This window comes from Triticum aestivum, chromosome 5B (genome assembly GCF_018294505.1).
Source record: "Triticum aestivum cultivar Chinese Spring chromosome 5B, IWGSC CS RefSeq v2.1, whole genome shotgun sequence".
NCBI lineage: Eukaryota > Viridiplantae > Streptophyta > Magnoliopsida > Poales > Poaceae > Triticum > Triticum aestivum.
The window spans coordinates 69,331,287-69,350,948 of NC_057807.1; positions in this window are offsets into that span (position 1 = coordinate 69,331,287).

Sequence of the window (19,662 nt, forward strand, 5' to 3'; positions counted from 1 at the left end):
CAACCAAAAGCAAACAAAGTTTGAAAAACCACCAAATAAAGCAAGAGAGACCAAAAGCAACACACTCTCTCTCTCTCTCTCTCGAAGCCTATGATCTATACATTTTTCTCCCCCTTTGGCAACAAGTTACCAAAAAGTTCATAGAAAATGCATAGTGCTAGATCGACTCTCAGGCTTGATCTTCTGGTGGTTGTGTCCTGATAGCTCCTTGGACAAAGGCTTTAGTTGAAGTAGAGGGTGCTGGAGTGGATGATGGAGCTGGTTGCACTAGAACTGTAGGGGCAGTAGCTGGTGCTGAAGTTGTTGCTCTAGTGTCTGTCACTGGCACTGCAACTGACCTCTGGGCTCTGGGAACTCTGGCAAACACATTGGTGGTTGTCTTGCCCTTCCTCTCCTGCATATCATCCTGCAGCTGCTCTACAACTGACTGAATCTCAGTTACCTTGACATCTAGATCATAGAATTTTTGTTCCATGATTCTCTCCAGGCTCTCCTGGTTTTGAGTGAGGGTGGCCAACCCCTTCTCATTCCCCAGAGTTGATGCTATCAAGTAACCAAGCTGCTCCTGTTTGGTTTTCAAGAAATACTCAGATGCCTCCTCTTGAGTTGGCATCTTGGCAGCCTTCTCCTTCTTTGCCTTCTCCTTCTTCTCTTGAGCTTGAACTGATTGTGGATCATCTTCATTCATGACAACCTCATTGTCCTCAAAGTCTGGATAAATTGGAAAATGTTCCTTATCCAATTGATATTTCCATGTGCCCATCTTTGAGTTAATCAACTCCTGGATCTGAGGTGCATATCCGCAGCTCCTCTTCTGATCTGCTGCAGTCCTCTTGATTGTTTCAACTATTAGGCTCATGACTTTGAACTTCTGTGGCACATCAAACACATGCAACATGTTGATGGCATGCCCTTTGATCATGTTATGGTCACCTGACTTGGGCAACAAAGCGTGCCTCAGAATCCAATTTATGGTTGGCAATCCTGACAGCAGAAAGTGAATTGATCCAAACTTGTGAGTCTCTACTGCCTTGTCTGGAATTTCCTTGTACATGTGAGCCATTGAATTGTGACCCAACTTCTTCTTTGCATAAATGTCCAGGTCATCCTCTTCTTCCTTGGGGGCATTTATGAGACTTGCCCATTGAGGGAGTCCTGGACTAGGGGGTGTCCGGATAGCCGGACTATCATCATCGGCCGGACTCCAAGACTATGAAGATACAAGATTGAAGACTTCATCCCGTGTCCGGATGGGACTTTCCTTGGCGTGGAAGGCAAGCTTGGCGATACGGATATGTAGATCTCCTACCATTGTAACCGACTCTGTGTAACCCTAGCCCTCTCCGGTGTCTATATAAATCGGAGGGTTTTAGTCCGTAGGACACACAACCATTACAACAATCATACCATAGGCTAGCTTCTAGGGTTTAGCCTCCTTGATCTCGTGGTAGATCCACTCTTGTACTACCCATATCATCAATATCAATCAAGCAAGAGTAGGGTTTTACCTCCATCGAGAGGGCCCGAACCTGGGTAAAAACATCGTGTCCCTTGTCTCCTGTTACCATCCGCCTAGACGCACAGTTCGGGACCCCCTACCCGAGATCCGCCGGTTTTGACACCGACATTGGTGCTTTCATTAAGAGTTCCTCTGTGTCGTCGTCGATAGGCTTGATGGCTTCTTCGATCAACAACAACGCAGTCCAGGGTGAGAATTTTCTCCCCGGACAGATCTTCGTGTTCGGCGGCTTTGCACTGTGGGCTAATTCACTTGGCCATCTAGAGCAGATCGAAAGCTACGCCCCTGGCCATCAGGTCAGATTTGGAAGCCTAAACTTCACGGCTGACATCCGCCGAGACTTGATCTTCGATGGATTCGAGCCACAGCCGAGCGTGCCGCACTGTCACGATGGGCATGATTTAGCTCTGCTGCCCGACAGTACCTTGGAGGCCACACACAAGTCCGCTCCGATCCATAGTTCGGAGCCGACCGTGCAGATCGAGGACAGGTGGCTGGACACCACCTCGGGAGCTGCAATCTCTACGGCGACGGAGCCGAATACTGACCTTGTACCTTATAAAGCTCGTGACTCCGAGGTGCCAGACTCCTTGCCGGACTCTGAACCTCCTGCGCCCCTACCAATCGAATCCGATTGGGCGCCGATCATGGAGTTCACTACCGCGGACATCTTTCAGCACTCACCCTTTGGCGACATCCTGAATTCGCTAAAGCATCTCTTGTTATCAGGAGAGCCCTGGCCGGACTGCGGTCAGGATGGTTGGGATGCGGACGACGAAGAAATTCAAAGCCCACCCACCACCCAGTTTGTAGCCACTGTCGACGATCTACCTAACATGCTAGACTACGACTCCGAAGACATCGATGGTATGGATGACGATGCCGGAGACTAGCAAGAACCAGCGCCTATCGAGCACTGGAAGGCCACCTTAACTCATGATATATATATGGTGGACACCCCAAAAGGAAGCGATAACGAGGAACAACAGGACGCGGCAAAGGATAATTCCGCCGACAAACAACCAAAACGGCGACGCAGGCGCCGCCCTAAGTCCCGCCTTGACAAAAACAGCACTCCTAATGACCCAGCAATAGAGCAGGGAAAACCAGTGGGCGACGAACATGCAACCGAGCAACCATCCGAACAGGACGAATCGGATAATCAATCCATGCCCGGCGAAAACAACAGTCCAGACGATCTCACGCCGGACACATCACCGGAGCATAAGAACCTCCACAAAAGGCTCGTCGCCACTGCAAGAAGTCTGAAGAAGGAAAAACGGAAGCTCAAAACAACGGAAGACATACTCAGAATGAGGTGGAGCAAAGTACTCAAGACCGCGGACAAATATGGCAATGGCCACCAAACAAAGAGCTACCTGAAGCGCAAGCTGCTACCAGAATTCGACGAGGAGGCCATAGAGCCCCCACAGTCAAAAAGCAAAGAGGCCGCCTGGCCGGATAGACGACCAGATGACAGGCCAAAAGCGACAAGCGGCGCCGCACACAAGCCGACACAGGATCCTCGTAAAACAGATGGCCCGGTCAGGTCCATTTATGGGCCAAAAAAGAGGGCCCCAGGAAGCAACACAACACGCCGCATGTTCGAAGATAACGGCACGCCTAAATACAGGGGCGCTGCACACCCACTATGTTTCACCGATGAGGTGCTGGATCATGAATTTCCAGCGGGATTCAAGCCCGTAAACATAGAGGCATATGACAGAACAACAGACCCCGGAGTCTGGATTGAGGATTACATCCTGCACATACACATGGCTAGAGGAGATGATCTCCACGCCATAAAATATCTACCCCTCAAGCTCAAAGGGCCAGCTCGGCATTGACTCAAAAGCCTCCCAGAAAATACCATTGGAAGTTGGGAAGAGCTCGAGGACGCGTTTAGAGAAAATTTTGAAGGGACTTATGTCCGCCCTCCGGATGCAGACGATTTAAGTCACATAACTCAACAGCCCGGAGGTCAGCGTGCAAATTCTGGAACAAGTTCCTTACCAAAAAAACCAAATAGTCGACTGTCCGGACGCCGAAGCCTTAGCAGCTTTTAAACATAATGTCCGAGACGAATGGCTTGCCAGACACCTCGGCCAAGAGAAGCCGAGAACAATGGCCGCGCTAACAAGCCTCATGACCTGCTTTTGCATGGGAGAAGACGGCTGGCTAGCAAGATGCAGCACCAGCGACCCGAGTACATCCAAGATCAGAGATGGAAACGGAAAATCACGGCACAGGAAGGACCAGCGCCGAAATAAAGAAAAAAGCCCAAAGAACACGGCGGTCAACGCCGGATTCAAAAGCTCGCGGCCGAACAACAAAACACTGCCTCTTAAGGACAACAGTGACGAGCTATCCAACTTAAACAAAATTTTGGATCTGATATGTCAAATCCACAGTACCTCCGGAAGGCCTGCAAACCACACCCACCGAGATTGTTGGGTCTTCAAACAGTCCGGCCGACTCAACGCCGAACACAAGGGGCTCGACGCGCCAAGCGAGGATGGCGACGAACCCCACCAGCAGAGCGCCGGAAAACAAAAGACTTTCCCACAAGAAGTCAAAACAGTAAACTCACTTCATGTGATAATACGAAACAATAGTACGGCACCCGCTAAAGCACGTGTCGCACGGTCCACCCCAGCGGAACCCCGAGATTGGATGTTAAAACCAATTACATTCGACCACCTGGACTATTCCAGAAGTATTAGAAACGCAAGATGGACTGCTCTGATATTGGATCCTATAATCAACGGACTACAATTTACACAAGTCCTAATGGATGGGGGCAGCGATTTAAACCTGCTATATCCGGACACAATCCACAAGTTGGGGGTAGACCCTATCAAAATTCGACATAGCCGCACTTCCTTTAAAGGAGTGATGCCAGGCCCTTACGCCAAGTGCACGGGCTCCTTACTACTAGAAGTTGTGTTCGGGTCACCCGACAACTTCCGACGTGAAAAGCTAATCTTTCATGTCGCCCCATTCCAAAGTAGCCATCAAGCACTATTGGGACGTGAAGCTTTTGTCCGCTATAACACAATACCACATTACGCGTCTCTTACACTTAAAATGCCCGGTCCACGCGGCATCATCTCATTAAAAGGTCGTTCAAGACCCCGGACACGGCTAGACGAGTCTGGCACAAATAAGCTAGGGGCTCCCTAGCCGCACACCCCTTCACAAGGGGCTGTGCGTATGAGCAATAAGGAACCTATAAAAGCTCAACCTTATTCATTTATTCATGCTTTGTTTTAAATACATTTTTGACACGATTTCTTTTTTAAACTAAGTTCCTCTCTTTTACAGATGAACAGCGTGTTACACCCGTCCAGGATACAGCACAACGGAGACACAGGCGCAGACGTGCAGTAGGGACCTGTTGCAAGGATTCTTTTCATATTAAGACCCTGTGTAAACCTTTTTTACTGTCTCTTGTTGCTACATACCACCTGGTTTCTCATTATAACCAGAGAGGAGGCTGACGTTTTGGCATCGGCCGCATCAGAGGACCTTGCGTGTACCTGGACACTAGGGGCTTAGGGCATTGTTCTGCCCGTTATCATAAAGACCGAATACCTTAGGGAGTGTTCGGCGTCTCGAGTTAGGCCTTATATGCATCAGCTCCGAATCATGTCTTTGGTCAAATGTTGGGTTTGCCCGGCTCCTGTGTTTTGTTGCCTTACGTTCCGTATCATCGGCTAACGCGGCACCAGGAGAACTACTGCGATTGTGCCCCGGTTCGGCCGGGCGAGCACCTCAGTAGAGAAAGCCGAAAACTGACTGTCATGATACAGCGACAGACTGGTCAACCACTCGATCGACTACCAGAATGTTTAGAATTCCTCCGCTTTGACGAAGGACCGTTTCCCGGTCAGGCACATACGCGCCCCGAATTTGGAGAGCGCGGTGCCCCTAGGGGCTATATCGTAGCCCCACCCTCGAACTCCTATGGCTAAGTGAAAGTGATAAAGCATTATAGTCCGGTTGCCTTGTTTTCTACGCTACCACCTCCTTCACAGGACCGAGACGTCGGATTAAGTGTGAAAATGCGCTATTTTTGCAAACACCCCCGCACCTTGTGCGTTGGGGATGAAGCCGACGACTACCATCTTTCAAGTTATACACACATATACATAAACGGCCGCACAGGAGATATTTCAATACTTGAACGCACAAGTACAAAAAGCGCTTATATTATAAACATCATTTTACAAACCATAAAGTTCAATTGAACATGACATTTTTTGAGCACTGCGACTCTATTACATGAGCACCACGCAGAACTTCCCTGAAATAGTGCTCGGCGGGTAACCGGCTCTCGTCCGAACCCTGGGTCGCAACAGCGGTGGCATCCATCTCCGTCCAGTATGTCTTCACACGGGCGAGGGCCATCTGTGCACCCTCTATGCAGGCCGACCGCTTCTTCGCCTTGATATGCGGCACCGCCCCAAGGAATTGCTACAATAAGCCAAAATAACTCTTCGGCTTGGACCTATCCGGCCAGACATGAGTCACGATATCTGTCATGGCAAGTCCGGACAATCTATTCAGCTCGGCCCACTCAGCTAGCCGATCGGTCAGCGGAAGTGAACGCTCCGGACTATGGAATTGAGACCAAAAAAGCTCTTCCATCTCGTGATCCTTTTGACTTCGGAAGTGCACAACAGCATCTGCCGCACTCGCCGCTAAGTCCATATAAGGATCCTCCGGACCCCACAGCTGGCCAAGCTGAGCGTACTTCGGATCTGTAAACCTCTGGCGCAGCAGAAAGGGCTTGCCAGCCACAATATCTCCGGCCTGGTGCAGCTCCTCCTTTATAGCCCGCATTGCAGAACGGGCATCCTTGGCTTCGGCGGCGGCCTTCCTCAGGTCTTCTTGCTCCGCTAGGCGCTCTTTTTCAAGAACCTCATAGCGGTCGGTAGCATCTTTCAACTTCACGGCCATTTCGGCCATCTCCTCCCTACTTCGGCAGTGAGCAGCCCTTTCGGCTTCTAGCTCTTCGGACGCCCTCGAGGCAGCCGCATCACTCCTTCTGGCCTGCTCCTTGGCTCGAGCAAGTTCAGCCTGAAGTCTCTCCACAGCAGCGGCACCATCTGCATTTAGCACACATGTTGTAAGGAGTGGGCTTCGGCTCCCTTACTAGGTGACCACGGAGAAAAAACCTACCTTGTGACTCGTCAAGTCGTTTATTGACCAGCGCGATGTCCGCATCCGCAACGTCGAGTTGCCGCTTTAGTTCGGCAACTCCATCAGTCCGGCTGGCCACCGGACTATCCGCCACCTGCATAGGAAAGGCGAAAATTAAAACCTGCGATTTTGATCCTCGGCACGCTGTCGCTCTCGACAACCTACCGAGTCTCGGGGGCTACTATCTATACAGGGCGCACTTTATGTGTAAAACTGTCAAAAGGTATGTCATTTTTACATACCACAAACCCTGCCAGCAAGCTTCTAAAGGCATCATGCAACCCGCCTTCGGCGGACAAAATTCTTCCAATCACCATACTCATCAATGTATGGTGATCTTCTGAGATAGACGCCCTCTCAAGCAGATCCTTCAGCTCCCCCGGCCAAACACTAGTCGGCGCCGAACTCTTCGGCTCTACCAGACTCGGGGATACCCTCCGTGATGACACCTCAGGGTCGTCCGCTCCACCTGACGGCGCAGCGGATGGAGGCGTCTCGCTCTCCATCATCTCCAGACGAAGGTCCCCCGAAGACGAGCTCATCTGAGAAGGACGGAGATCCGAACTACAAGGTAAAAACTTAAGTTAATCCTCAGAAGCACAAATAGGGATGTCCCTTATTACAAAACTACCTTTTTTCTACTTACGGCTCGCTGGAGGGCTGATTCCGTAGAGGAGATAGTGTGGCCAGGGGCTCCCCAGACGCAGGACCCTCCGGTGAGGATCTCTTCCCCCGCTTCGAGGCCTTGACCTTTGAGTTTTCGGAAGCCGTCCTCTTCTCCCCTTGGAAGGAGGGATTCTCGATCCCCCCCTTCTCAAAAGCCTCCTCGGTAGAGGCGGTAGTTCCTCTGTTCTCCCCTTTTCCTTCCTCTGAAGGCGCAACCTCCAGCATCCTGACCAGCACGGGATCCGGCGCGGTCTCTGGGAGGGGGGCCGGACACCGTATCAGTTTTGCTTGCGCTATCCACTCCTGTTTAGAGGACAATTGGTTAAAAGGCGAATCGTAGAAAGGCAAACAAACGGTATGTCCGGACACAGAGCCACTTACTTGTGTATCCGGGCGATTGGAGCTTAGGACGGCGTCCTCGGTCAATTCCGGACACACCTCTCGTGATCCGAAGAACAATTTGTACATCTCCACGGGTGTCGTACCCATGAAGTGTTGGAGAATTCGTGGTCCCTCCGGATTAAATTCCCACAACCGGAGAGGACGGCGTTTGCAGGGCAGGAGACCCCTAATCAGCATGACCTGCATCACCACGACCAGATCGATCTCCCTTGCTTGGAGGTCTTGAATCCGGCCCTGCAATAGGGGCACGTCCTTTGACAGCCCCCAGTTGAGCCCTTGGTTAACCCATGACATCAGTCGTCGTGGAGGTCCCGAGCGGAAGATGGGCGGCGGCTTCTTCCTGCTGCCCCTGGGAGCGGTAATATAAAACCACTCCTGTTGCCACAAGCCGAGCTCCTCTTGGAAGGAGCCCTCGGGCCATGGAGCATCGGCCCTCTGTTTACGACCGCCCCGCCGCACTCTGCTTGGCGCCCCTCAATCATCTTCGGCTCCACATTAAAAGTTTTGAGCCACAAACCGAAGTGGGGGGTAGTGCGGAGGAAGGCCTCGCAGACGACAATGAAGGACGAGATGTGGAGGATCGACTCCGGAGCCAAGTCATGGAATTCTAGCCCATAGTAAAACATGAGCCCTCTCACAAAAGGATCCATCAGGAAGCCTAAACCCCGACGGAGGTGGGACACGAACACGACGCTTTCGCCGGGCTCGGGAGTGGGAATGACTTGCCCTTTGGCGGGCAGCCTATGCGAAATCACGTAGGTCAAGTACTTGGCTTCTCTCAGCTTTTGCACATCCTCTTCCGTAACAGAGGAGGGCATCCACCGGCCCTGAAGGTCGGATCCGGACATTGTTGAAGGTCCGAAGTGCTCGAATCTGGAGCTCTGGGTGTTGGAACTCAGGGCGAGGGGCAGATTCGGTCGAGCATTGAAGAAAAGAAACAAGCCTTGGTCTCATTATAAAGAGGGAGGAATACCAAGAGCCGTCCCCGTGACCGTTTGGGACTCACCTTCCATAGAGGAGGCGTGGCGACGGGCACGGTTGGGTTACCCACGTCCGTATTGATGGGAATCCCGGAATAAGGGGAACACGATCTCTGCTTCGACAAGACGTGCCAAGGAAACCGCTTCGCTAAACGCGCTGAGGTGGTATAATAAAAAATGATTCAAGTAAAGGCTTGGTAGTGGCATGACGTCATGCCACGAAATACGTCAGCAGATTGAACTTGTGTGCATATTATTCTCTCTATGGTGGAATGTGGAATTTATTTTGCAGAGCCGGACACTATCCTGGTGTTCACAAATCTTCTATGAATTATTCGGAGGAGGAACCCGCCTTGCAATGCCGAACAATATGCGTGCCGGACTCATCGTCATTGAAGCCTGGTTCAGGGGCTATTGAGGGAGTCCTGGACTAGGGGTGTCCGGATAGCCGAACTATCATCATCGGTCGGACTCCAAGACTATGAAGATACAAGATTGAAGACTTCGTCCCGTGTCCGGATGGGACTTTCCTTGGCGTGGAAGGCAAGCTTGGCGATACGGATATGTAGATCTCCTACCATTGTAACCAACTCTATGTAACCCTAGCCCTCTTCGGTGTCTATATAAACCGGAGGGTTTTAGTCCGTAGGACACACAACCATTACAACAATCATACCATAGGCTAGCTTCTAGGGTTTAGCCTCCTTGATCTCGTGGTAGATCCACTCTTGTACTACCCATATCATCAATATCAATCAAGCAGGAGTAGGGTTTTACCTCCATCGAGAGGGCCGGAACCTGGGTAAAAACATCGTGTCCCTTGTCTCCTGTTACCATCCGCCTAGACGCACAGTTCGGGACCCCCTACCCGAGATCCGCCGGTTTTGACACCGACACCCATTCTTCAACAGTGGATTGGTACCTTGTACCCTCAGACATCCAAACAATTCTACCATCTGGATAAAAATGTGCTGTGGAGTAGAACTGCATGATAAGCTCATCATTCCAGTTGGTGAACTTCTGTCCAACAAAATCTGCAACTCCACAAGCAACAAAGCTGTCTTCAACTCCAGGGTAGTGCTGCTCATTTTCCCTGATGAATTTCCAGTCAACCCACCTCATATCACAGACTATGGGCTTCTTGTCCAACAAAATGGTCTCATAAAAGTCCTGCTGTTCCTTTGTATGGAACCTGTAGTCAACAGCAGTTCTTCTTCTTGAAGCATATGGATCTTCCATCCTCCACAGTCTCAGCCCTGAATCCTTCCTGATTCTCATGTCCTCAACAATAGGATGGGCATCATTGTGGTCTGGTATCTTGGGCTTGAGCTTTCTAAGGACCTGTCCTTCCTCATCCTCTTCTTCAGCAACATTTGGCACTAGGGCCTTGTTCTTCTCAGCAGCTAGAATACTCCTAGTATTCCTCTTTGGAACTTGCTTGGCCTTGGAGGCAGCTTTGGGTGCTTCCTTGGGCTTGGATGTTGCAGCCCCTGATTTGATTGCATCTCCCATAAGCTTAGCTGCCTTAGGTGCTGGTGCAGCATCCTCTTCCTCTTCTTCAGAATCCCTTCTCATTGAGGGCTTTCCAAGGACCTTGGCAGTTGTGGTTCTTGCTCTCTTCTTTTTCTTGTCCTGATCACCATCATCCTCTGATTCAATTGTGATCTTCATAGTTGCACCAGTTGGGACTTTCTAAGGTTTGGATGATGTGTCTTTCCTTGTAGGTGCCTCTTTGGGTTGAGCTTGAGCTGGCACTTGAGTGGACTTCCTGGCCTTTGGCATTGGAGTTCTCTTGGCAGGAACTTTCTTCTTCAGTCCTGGCTTAGTGCTCTGTGCAGAGCCATACTCTTTCTTGAGCACCACTTTCTTGGAAGTGGCCTCATCTTCCTCTGCTTTGTAATCTTCATCCTCGGAATCTGAAGTTCTTTTCCTCCTTTGCCTAGTTGCAGCCTTAGGCAAATTGCTAGGAGTACTTCTGCTCCCATCATCTAAAGTTGAGGGACTAGTGCCCTCACTCAAGTCCATGTGCTCTTCTGACCTGTTCTGGCTGTCACTCTGATCAGACATACTGCAAAAGCTCACTGCTGACCCTGTGAAGAGTTATAGATGAGATAGAATAGATGAGCATCACAAAATGCAGAGATTTTTGCAAAAGAATGATTCAAAAGTTCAGTTTTAGTTTTCCACAGAAAGCATTTCGGATCAACCGATTTTCAAACTCGGTGATACCGAAGCAGTTTTGGAACCTAAACTGATGATCTCGGTTGGACCGAGATTCAGTTCGGTGGCACCGAGACTGCTAGGGTTTCACAGAATCCTCAAATCGGTTGCACCGATTAGTAATTCTCGGTCAGACCGAGAGTCACTAGTGCAATGGCATATGCCAAATCGGTGAGACCTAACCCTGAAAATTTGAATCGCATCTAATCTATGGACTATTTTGGCTGGATAGAAGAATCTCAATCGTGGCAAGAATCAATATGAAAACAATGTGCTAGGAATCAGACGTGGATAGCACAAAGATCAAGTCCATACTCTAACTTGGCGGTGGACTTGCTACGGCGGCAACGGCGGGGACGAAATCCGTTGACGGCGGTGAAGACCAGCGACAGGAGGCTGCTGGCGACGAGGAGACGATCCAGAGACCAGGATGGCAGAGCAAGCTGTTGCGCGGGCGAAGGGTTTCGGAGAAATTTCCAAACTTTTCCCCGTGGCTATATATAGCCCGACCCTGTCGGTGTGACCGAGTGGAACAACTCGGTGGCACCGAGATGCATAACTGTGTTCAGTTTCAGCAAATCGGTGAGACCGAAAAGTTCAAATCGGTTGCACCAAGATTGAAAACTCAGATCAACTTGGTGATCTCAGTAGGACCGAAATGGAGGAATCGGTCTGACCGAGAATCACAAAGAGGTTTTGGAAGTTTAAGTCTATGACGAATCGGGGACTCCGAGTGCTCCTCACATAGAGTGGTTCGAATCTGACTTGATCAAATTTTGTGATGTAGCATGAATAGAGTTTGAGATGAGAAAAGCATAGATAGCTAAAGAAGGTTCTTAGGCATTCTTGTCCATCCACTTGGCAAAAAGAAAAGAACCCAAACAATCAAAACAACAAGTGGATGTCCTTGAATGTGTAAAATATGCACCAACATGCTCACACAATAAGATGACAAATGAAATATGTGGCAAAGCATGCACAACCAATTCTAGCATCTATCAAACAATTGGCGATGACTAGGTCATCTATATATGAGTATATTGACTTAGGAGTCAAATGAGAACATTTGATCATAGGTCATACTCATCGTTTAGGCTCAAGTGGGGTTACCACTTTTACATAATGCATTAATGTGTTCACACCATTAGAGTTGCTTTGACTCAATTCTTAGAGTTAAGCTCCCCCTAGATGTGAGATCCCCCCTTTAGAGGGATGAACTAACCTTGGGTTTTGTCGATGATGACTTCATGTAGGTGTTGAAGATGTAGATGCTCAATGTTGATGTAGATCATTTGGAGAATTCCTTTGGAGTGAGTTGCACATTCAACTTGCCTACATGGGTTAGTCACACAAGGAACAAACAAGTATATCCATAGACATAGAGTGATGCACACACAAGATGACGTCCATGAATTCATTAGGTTACCTTGTCCCTTGCCTTAGGGTTTGTGACTCCTTGAACTAGTGCAAGATGTGGAGGTTGATTGCACTTGTTCTTGCCAAATGATATGAGTGAAGAATGTTGGTGGAGTCACCCTCAAGAACTCTCTAGTTCTTCTTCTTCGGGATCCACATCATCTTGATGGGAATCCTTGGAGTTGTAGTTGTACTTGATGAGGTAGAACTTGACGTAGTCTTGGGGAACCACTTGAACGAGGCTTTAGGTGCTTCTTCAAATGCATCAATCTCTTCTTGAAGCTTGTCCTTGCCTTTGTTCTTGTGGTCTTGTGGTGGAAGATCATCTTGAGCTTGTGTTCCCTTGAAGGAAGTAGGATCATACTTCTCTAGTTGAGGAACAAACTTCGTCTTGGGGTATTGATCTTCTTCCCACTCAACTCCATTGGCATTGAACTTTCGTTCAAAACCAACACCTTGATTCTTCCGGTGCCTTCCTTGCTTGCGTACAATTTCCTCGAATTGCTTACTCCCGGCAAGGCTCTTGTAAACACCCTTCTCTATAATTCCCTTCAATAAGCTATTTTCTTGCTCAAGTGTAACTTGGCTAAGAGAATCATTAGTGGAATCAAGAGAACTACTAGAAGCAACAATATTGGATTTGACATTATTATTGTTACTACTAGAGGAAGTATCTTTCTTGTACTTGTTACTAGACTTGACTTGAGGCATGTAAGTAGATAAGAGTAAACGCTTGGCAATGTAAGAAGAACTTTTCTTGCGGAGATCATCATTGATTGCTTTTAAGAACTCATGCTCTTACTCAAGATTAAGCTTTTCAAAGTGTAACTTCTCATGAGCCCTTAAAAGTTCTTGATGATCTTTGTAGATAGTTTCATGAGCTAACTTAAGAGAGTTTAATTCTTTAGTTAGAAGCTCAATCTTCTCCTTATCATTGTCATTCGTTTTATCTTGTTTAGCATGATTAATTGACGTTTCATCATAGTATTCGTCACTAGAGTTGTCAACAAGTAAATCATCATCCACAAACAAGTCATCTTCATCACTATTGAAATCAACATACTCTGGATGTGTTACCTTTGGACCTTTGGCCATGAAGCATCTTCCAACACCTTCATTTGGTGAGTCAAATATGTCGTAGGAGTTGGTAGACACAAGTGCTAGATCGGCAACACCTTCATCTTGAGTATATTCAGAGTCGGAGTGATAGCTTCTCTCGGAGTGATTGTCGGAGTCGGAGCCGGATACCCATTCACCAACATGAGCTTGATGTCTTCGTTTTGTGTAGCTCCTTGATGACTTGTCCTTCCTTTCCGAATCCTTGCTTCTCCGTGAGGGTCTTCGTTCATAACGATCATCTCTACTCCTCCTCTCTCTTGGTGGTGATTCTTCTCTTTTGCTCCTTCTTCTTGGAGAATCTTCTCTTCTTTTGTAGGGTGTCGTACACTCATTGGAGTAGTGTCCAGGTCTCCCACAATTGTAGCAATTGCGCTCTCGACTAGAAGATCTTTTGTCATTGTAAGACCTTGATTTGGATCTTCTTTCTTTGCTTCTACTCTTGTAGAATTTGTTGAAGTTCTTCACCATTAAGCTCAATTCTTCATTGAAGGTTTGTTTCTCACTTGATGATTTGGGGGCTTCACTTGAGGCTTTGTAAGCACCACTTGACTTGTTGTGAAGTTCCTCCTTATCCTTGAGTGACATCTCATGAGCAACAATTCTTCCAATGACTTCTGTTGGCTTGAGATCTTTGTAGTTTGGCATCATTTGAATCAATGTGCACACGGTATCATACTTTCCATCCAATGCTCTTAGAATCTTCTTGATGATGAATTTGTCGGTCATCTCTTCACTCCCTAAGCCGGCAATCTCATTTGTGATAAGAGCAAGCCTAGAGTACATTTCAGCGACACCTTCACCATCCTTCATTTTGAACTTGTCAAGCTGACTCTGGAGCACATCCAACTTGGATTCCTTGACGGACTCGGTACCTTCATGCATATCAATCAAAGTATCCCAAATTTCCTTTGCATTCTCAAGACGGCTGATTTTGTTGAATTCTTCGGGGCACAATCCGTTGAAGATGATATCACAAGCTTGAGCGTTGTATTGCAGCATCTTCATTTCTTCTGCATTAGCTTCACGGTTCGGTTCTCTCCCATCGAAAAATTCATCTTGCAAGCCAATACAAATAATTGCCCAAACGACGGGGTTATGTCCAAGAATATGCATTTTCATCTTATGCTTCCAACTAGCAAAATTAGTACCATCAAAGTAAGGACCTCTACGGTGATAATTTCCCTCGCTAGACGCCATACTCTCCTAGGTTGTGAAACCAAGGCTATGACCACCAAAAGCTATGGAAATCAAAGCAAATGGAGACCAAGGCTCTGATACCACTTGTAGGACCTTGAAGTATGTCTAGAGGGGGGTGATTAGACTACTTGACCAATAAAAACTTAACCTTTTCCCAATTTTAGAGTTTGGCAGATTTTAGCTATTTTAGGACAAGTCAAGCAATCATCACACAATTCAAGCAAGCATGCAAAGAGTATATAGGCAGCGGAAATTAAAGCATGCAACTTGCAAGAAATTAAGGGAAGGGTTTGGAGGATTCAAACGCAATTGGAGACACTGATGTTTTTGGCGTGGTTCCGATAGGTGGTGCTATCGTACATCCACGTTGATGGAGACTTCAACCCATGAAGGGTAACGGCTGCGCGAGTCCACGGAGGGCTCCACCCACGAAGGGTCCACGAAGAAGCAACCTTGTCTATCCCACCATGGCCGTCGCCCACGAAGGACTTGCCTCACTAGCGGTAGATCTTCACGAAGTAGGCGATCTCCTTTCCCTTACAAACTCCTTGGTTCAACTCCACAATCTTGTCGGAGGCTCCAAGGTGACACCTAGCCAATCTAGGATACACCACTCTCCAAGAAGTAACAAATGGTGCGTTGATGATGAACTCCTTGCTCTTGTGCTTCAAATGATAGTCTCCCCAACACTCAACTCTCTCTCATAGGTTTTGGATCTGGTGGAAAGAAGATTTGAGTGGAAAGCAACTTGGGGAATGCTAGAGATCAAGATTCATATGGTAGGAATGGAATATCTTGGTCTCAACACATGAGTAGGTGGTTCTCTCTCAGAAATGGTAAGTTGGAAGTGTAGGTTCATTCTGATGGCTCTCTCCACGAATGAAGAGGAGGTGGAGGGGTATATATAGCCTCCACACAAAATCTAACCGTTACACACAATTAACCAAACTCGGTGGGACCGAATTGTTAAACTTGGTCGGACCGATTTAGTAAACCTAGTGACCGTTAGTGATTTTTGGTGGGACTGACATGCATCTCGGTGAGACCGATTTGGTTAGGGTTAGGGCATAACGTAATCTCGGTAAGACCGATTACACAAACTCGGTGAGACCGATTTAGTAATAAGCTTTCCAGAGAGTTGGTCAGGTAAACTCGGTGGGACTGATTTGCTCTTTTCGGTGAGACCGAAATGTTACAAAAAGGAAACAGAGAGTTTACATTGCAATCTCGGTGGGACCGATTGCTCACTTCGGTTAGATCGAAACGTTATGAAGGGAAACAGAGAGATTGCAACCCCATCTCGGTGAGACCGAGATCCCTATCGGTAAGACCGATTTGCTTAGGGTTTGTGGCAGTGGCTATGACTTTTGGAATCGGTGGCGCCGGATAGGAAGTTTCGGTGTGACCGGTTTTGGCTTTGGGTATAGGTCATTTGTGGATGTGGGAAAGTAGTTGAGGGTTTTGGAGCATATCACTAAGCACATGAAGCAAGAGGCTCATTAAGCACCACCTCATCCCTCCTTGATTGTATTGGCTTTTCCTATAGACTCAATGTGATCTTGGATCACTAAAATATAAAACGAAGAGTCTTGAGCTTTTGAGCTTGAGCCAATCCTTTGTCCTTAGTATTTTGAGGGGTCCACTTTCATCATCCATGACATGCCATTCATTGAGCTTTCCTGAAATAATAGTCTTGGAATAGCATTAGCTCAATGAGCTATATGTTGTTATGAATTACCAAAACCACCTAGGGATAGTTGCACTTTCAGTATGCTCGAGCAGCTCATGTTACAACTAGGGCTGCCTATAGCTTCCATGCTAGGTGGGTTATTCTCACGAGGCGTGGACTTCGCTCCTCATTCACGAGAAAGGGCCGGTAACCGGGATGCCCAGTCCCATGATCCAAAAGATCAAAGCAAATCAAAATAATTAAACAAAACTCCCCCAGGGCTGTTGTTAGTTGGAGGCACTCGTTGTTTCGAGCAAGCCATGGATTGATGCTTGTTGGTGGTTGGGGGAGTATAAACCTTTACCATTCTGTTTGGGAACTGCCTATAATGCATATAGTATGGAAGATACAGGCATCTCATAGTTGTTGCGTTGACAGTGAAAGTACGCCGCCCAAAATGTTATTCGATCTCTATTTTAAAATCAAGCTCTGGCACCTCTACAAATCTCTGCTTCCCTTTGCGAAGGGCCTATCTATTTACTTTTATGTTGAGTCATCACCCTTCTTATTAAAAGCACCCGCTGGAGAGCACACTTTCATTTGCATTCATTTCCATTGGTTTATATTGGGTATGCCTTGACAGGATCTCTTTTACCATGAATTACAATGTTTAGTCAGTCCTTGATCTTTAAAGGTGCTCTGCATTTATGTTTTGCGGTCTTAGAAAGGGCTAGCGAGATACCATTTTGTTATATCATGTTATGATTGTTTTGAGAAAGTGTTGTCATCCGAGTTTTATTATTATGGCTCGCTAGCTGATTATGCTATTGATATGAGTAATTGTGAGACCTAAGTGTTATTGTGAGTATGGTTAGTTCATAATATTTGCTGAAACTAGAATGCTGGCTTTTCATGTTACAACAACTAGAACAAATAGAGTTTGTAAAAGTTTTTCTTTACCACTTTCAGTTTATCAACTGAATTGCTTGAGGACAAACAAAGGTTTAAGCTTGGGGAAGTTGATACGTCTCCAACGTATCTACTTTTCCGAACACTTTTGCCCTTGTTTTGGACTCTAATTTGCATGATTTGAATGAAACTAACCCGGACTGACGTTGTTTTCAGCAGAACTGCCATGATGTTGTTTTATGTGTAGAAAAGAAAAGTTCTCAGAATGTCCTGATAATCCACGGAGACACTTTTTGGAATTAATAAGAATTTCTGGGCGAAAGAAATACACCAGGGGGCCCAGGGCCTGCCCACGAGACAGGGGGGCGCCCCCCTCTAGGGCACGCCCCCCTATCTCGTGGGCCCCCTGGACCTCCACCGACCTCAACTCCAACTCCATATATTCATGTTCGGGGAGAAAAACATCAGAGAGAAAGTTTCATCGCGTTTTACGACACGGAGCCGCCACCAAGCCCTAATCTTTCTCAGGAGGGCTGATCTGGAGTCCGTTTGGGGCTCCGGAGAGGGGGATTCATCGATGTCGTCATCATCAACCATCCTCCATCACCAATTTCATGATGCTCACCGCCGTGCGTGAGTAATTCCATCGTAGGCTTGCTAGACGGTGATGGGTTGGATGAGATTTACCATGTAATCAAGTTAGTTTTGTTAGGGTTTGATCCCTAGTATCCACTATGTTCTGAGATTGATGTTGCTATGACTTTGCTATGCTTAATGCTTGTCACTAGGGCTCGAGTGCCATGATTTCAGATCTGAACCTATTATGTTTTCATGAATATATGTGTGTTCTTGATCCTATCTTGCAAGTCCATAGTCACCTATTATGTGTTATGATCCGGCAACCCCGAAGTGACAATAATCGGGATACTTCTCGGTGATGACCGTAGTTTGAGGAGTTCATGTATTCACTATGTGCTAATGCTTTGTTCTGGTTCTCTATTAAAAGGAGGCCTTAATATCCCTTAGTTTCTGCTAGGACCCCGCTGCCATGGGAGGGTAGGACAAAAGATGTCATGCAAGTTCTTTTCCATAAGCACGCATGACTATTTACAGAATACATGCCTACATTACATTGATGAATTGGAGCTAGTTCTGTGTCACCCTATGTTATAGCTATTAGATGAGGAATCGCATCCGGCATAATTATCCATCACTGATCCATTGCCTATGAGCTTTTCATATATTGTTCTTCGCTTATTTACTTTTCTGTTGCTACCATTACCATTATTGTCCTACCACTTTTGCTACTAAATACTTTGCTGTAGATACTAAGTTATCCAGGTGTGGTTGAATTGACAACTCAACTGCTAATACTCAAGAATATTTTTTGGCTCCCATTGTGTCGAATCAATAAATTTGGGTTGAATACTATACCCTCGAAAGCTGTTGCGATCCCCTACACTTGTGGGTTATCAGGAGTATATGGCATTTTTATTCCAGTCGTAATGTTTTCACTGTGAGGTGGGGCCGTAGTTGAGCAAACCCACCCCGCCCGCCGAGCGTCGGCCGAGTTTAGAATTAGAAGAGAGAAACGAGGGAGGAGAGCTAGCTGTAGCACGGACGTTGTTGTCAGATGGGACTCGTGTTTATAGAATAGGAGTACTGAGCACTCGTGCCTCTTTTTTTTGAGGGAAAATTAGTCATATGTCTAGTACCACTAGTTGGGTGCATGCGACCTATAGCTGTCATCACTTTAGGTCTCCTTTTTGAACCGCGGCTATGCATCACAGTACATATTTTTTCACGCATTTATCCTCCTATATGTACTCCTAGGCTATTTCCACGTGCTCCCATTCGCCGACATGTGGGACATAGAGCATCTGGGTCATAGTGCATGCACGACTCGGAGCATATGCCGGGGTACTTTACATTTCAGACCTCACGAATTACATGCAAACCCCCCACAGAAGAATAAATAAATGAATGAATTACTACATGAAACCGGATTATTTTCGTGGAAACCGGAGCACGTTCATTAAATTTTGGACATAACACGTTTATAAAAAATGACCGGACCTAAACTAGTCTAAGGGCCTCTTTGATTTTTCCCGCAAAAAAAGGGCCTCTTTGATTTTTCCCGCAAAAAAAAGGGCCTCTTTGATTTTTTCCGCAAAAAAAGGGCCTCTTTGATTCGCAGGATACTGAAAACACAGGAATGGGGAAAGTATGATGGCGATGAACTGAGACGAGGAGAACTCTAACTCAGTTAGAGGTTAGAGTTAGATTCTAACCCTGAACTAACTCTAAACCAAAGAGGTGTATGGATAGCAGGGTTAGATTGACAATAAATGCTCTATCTC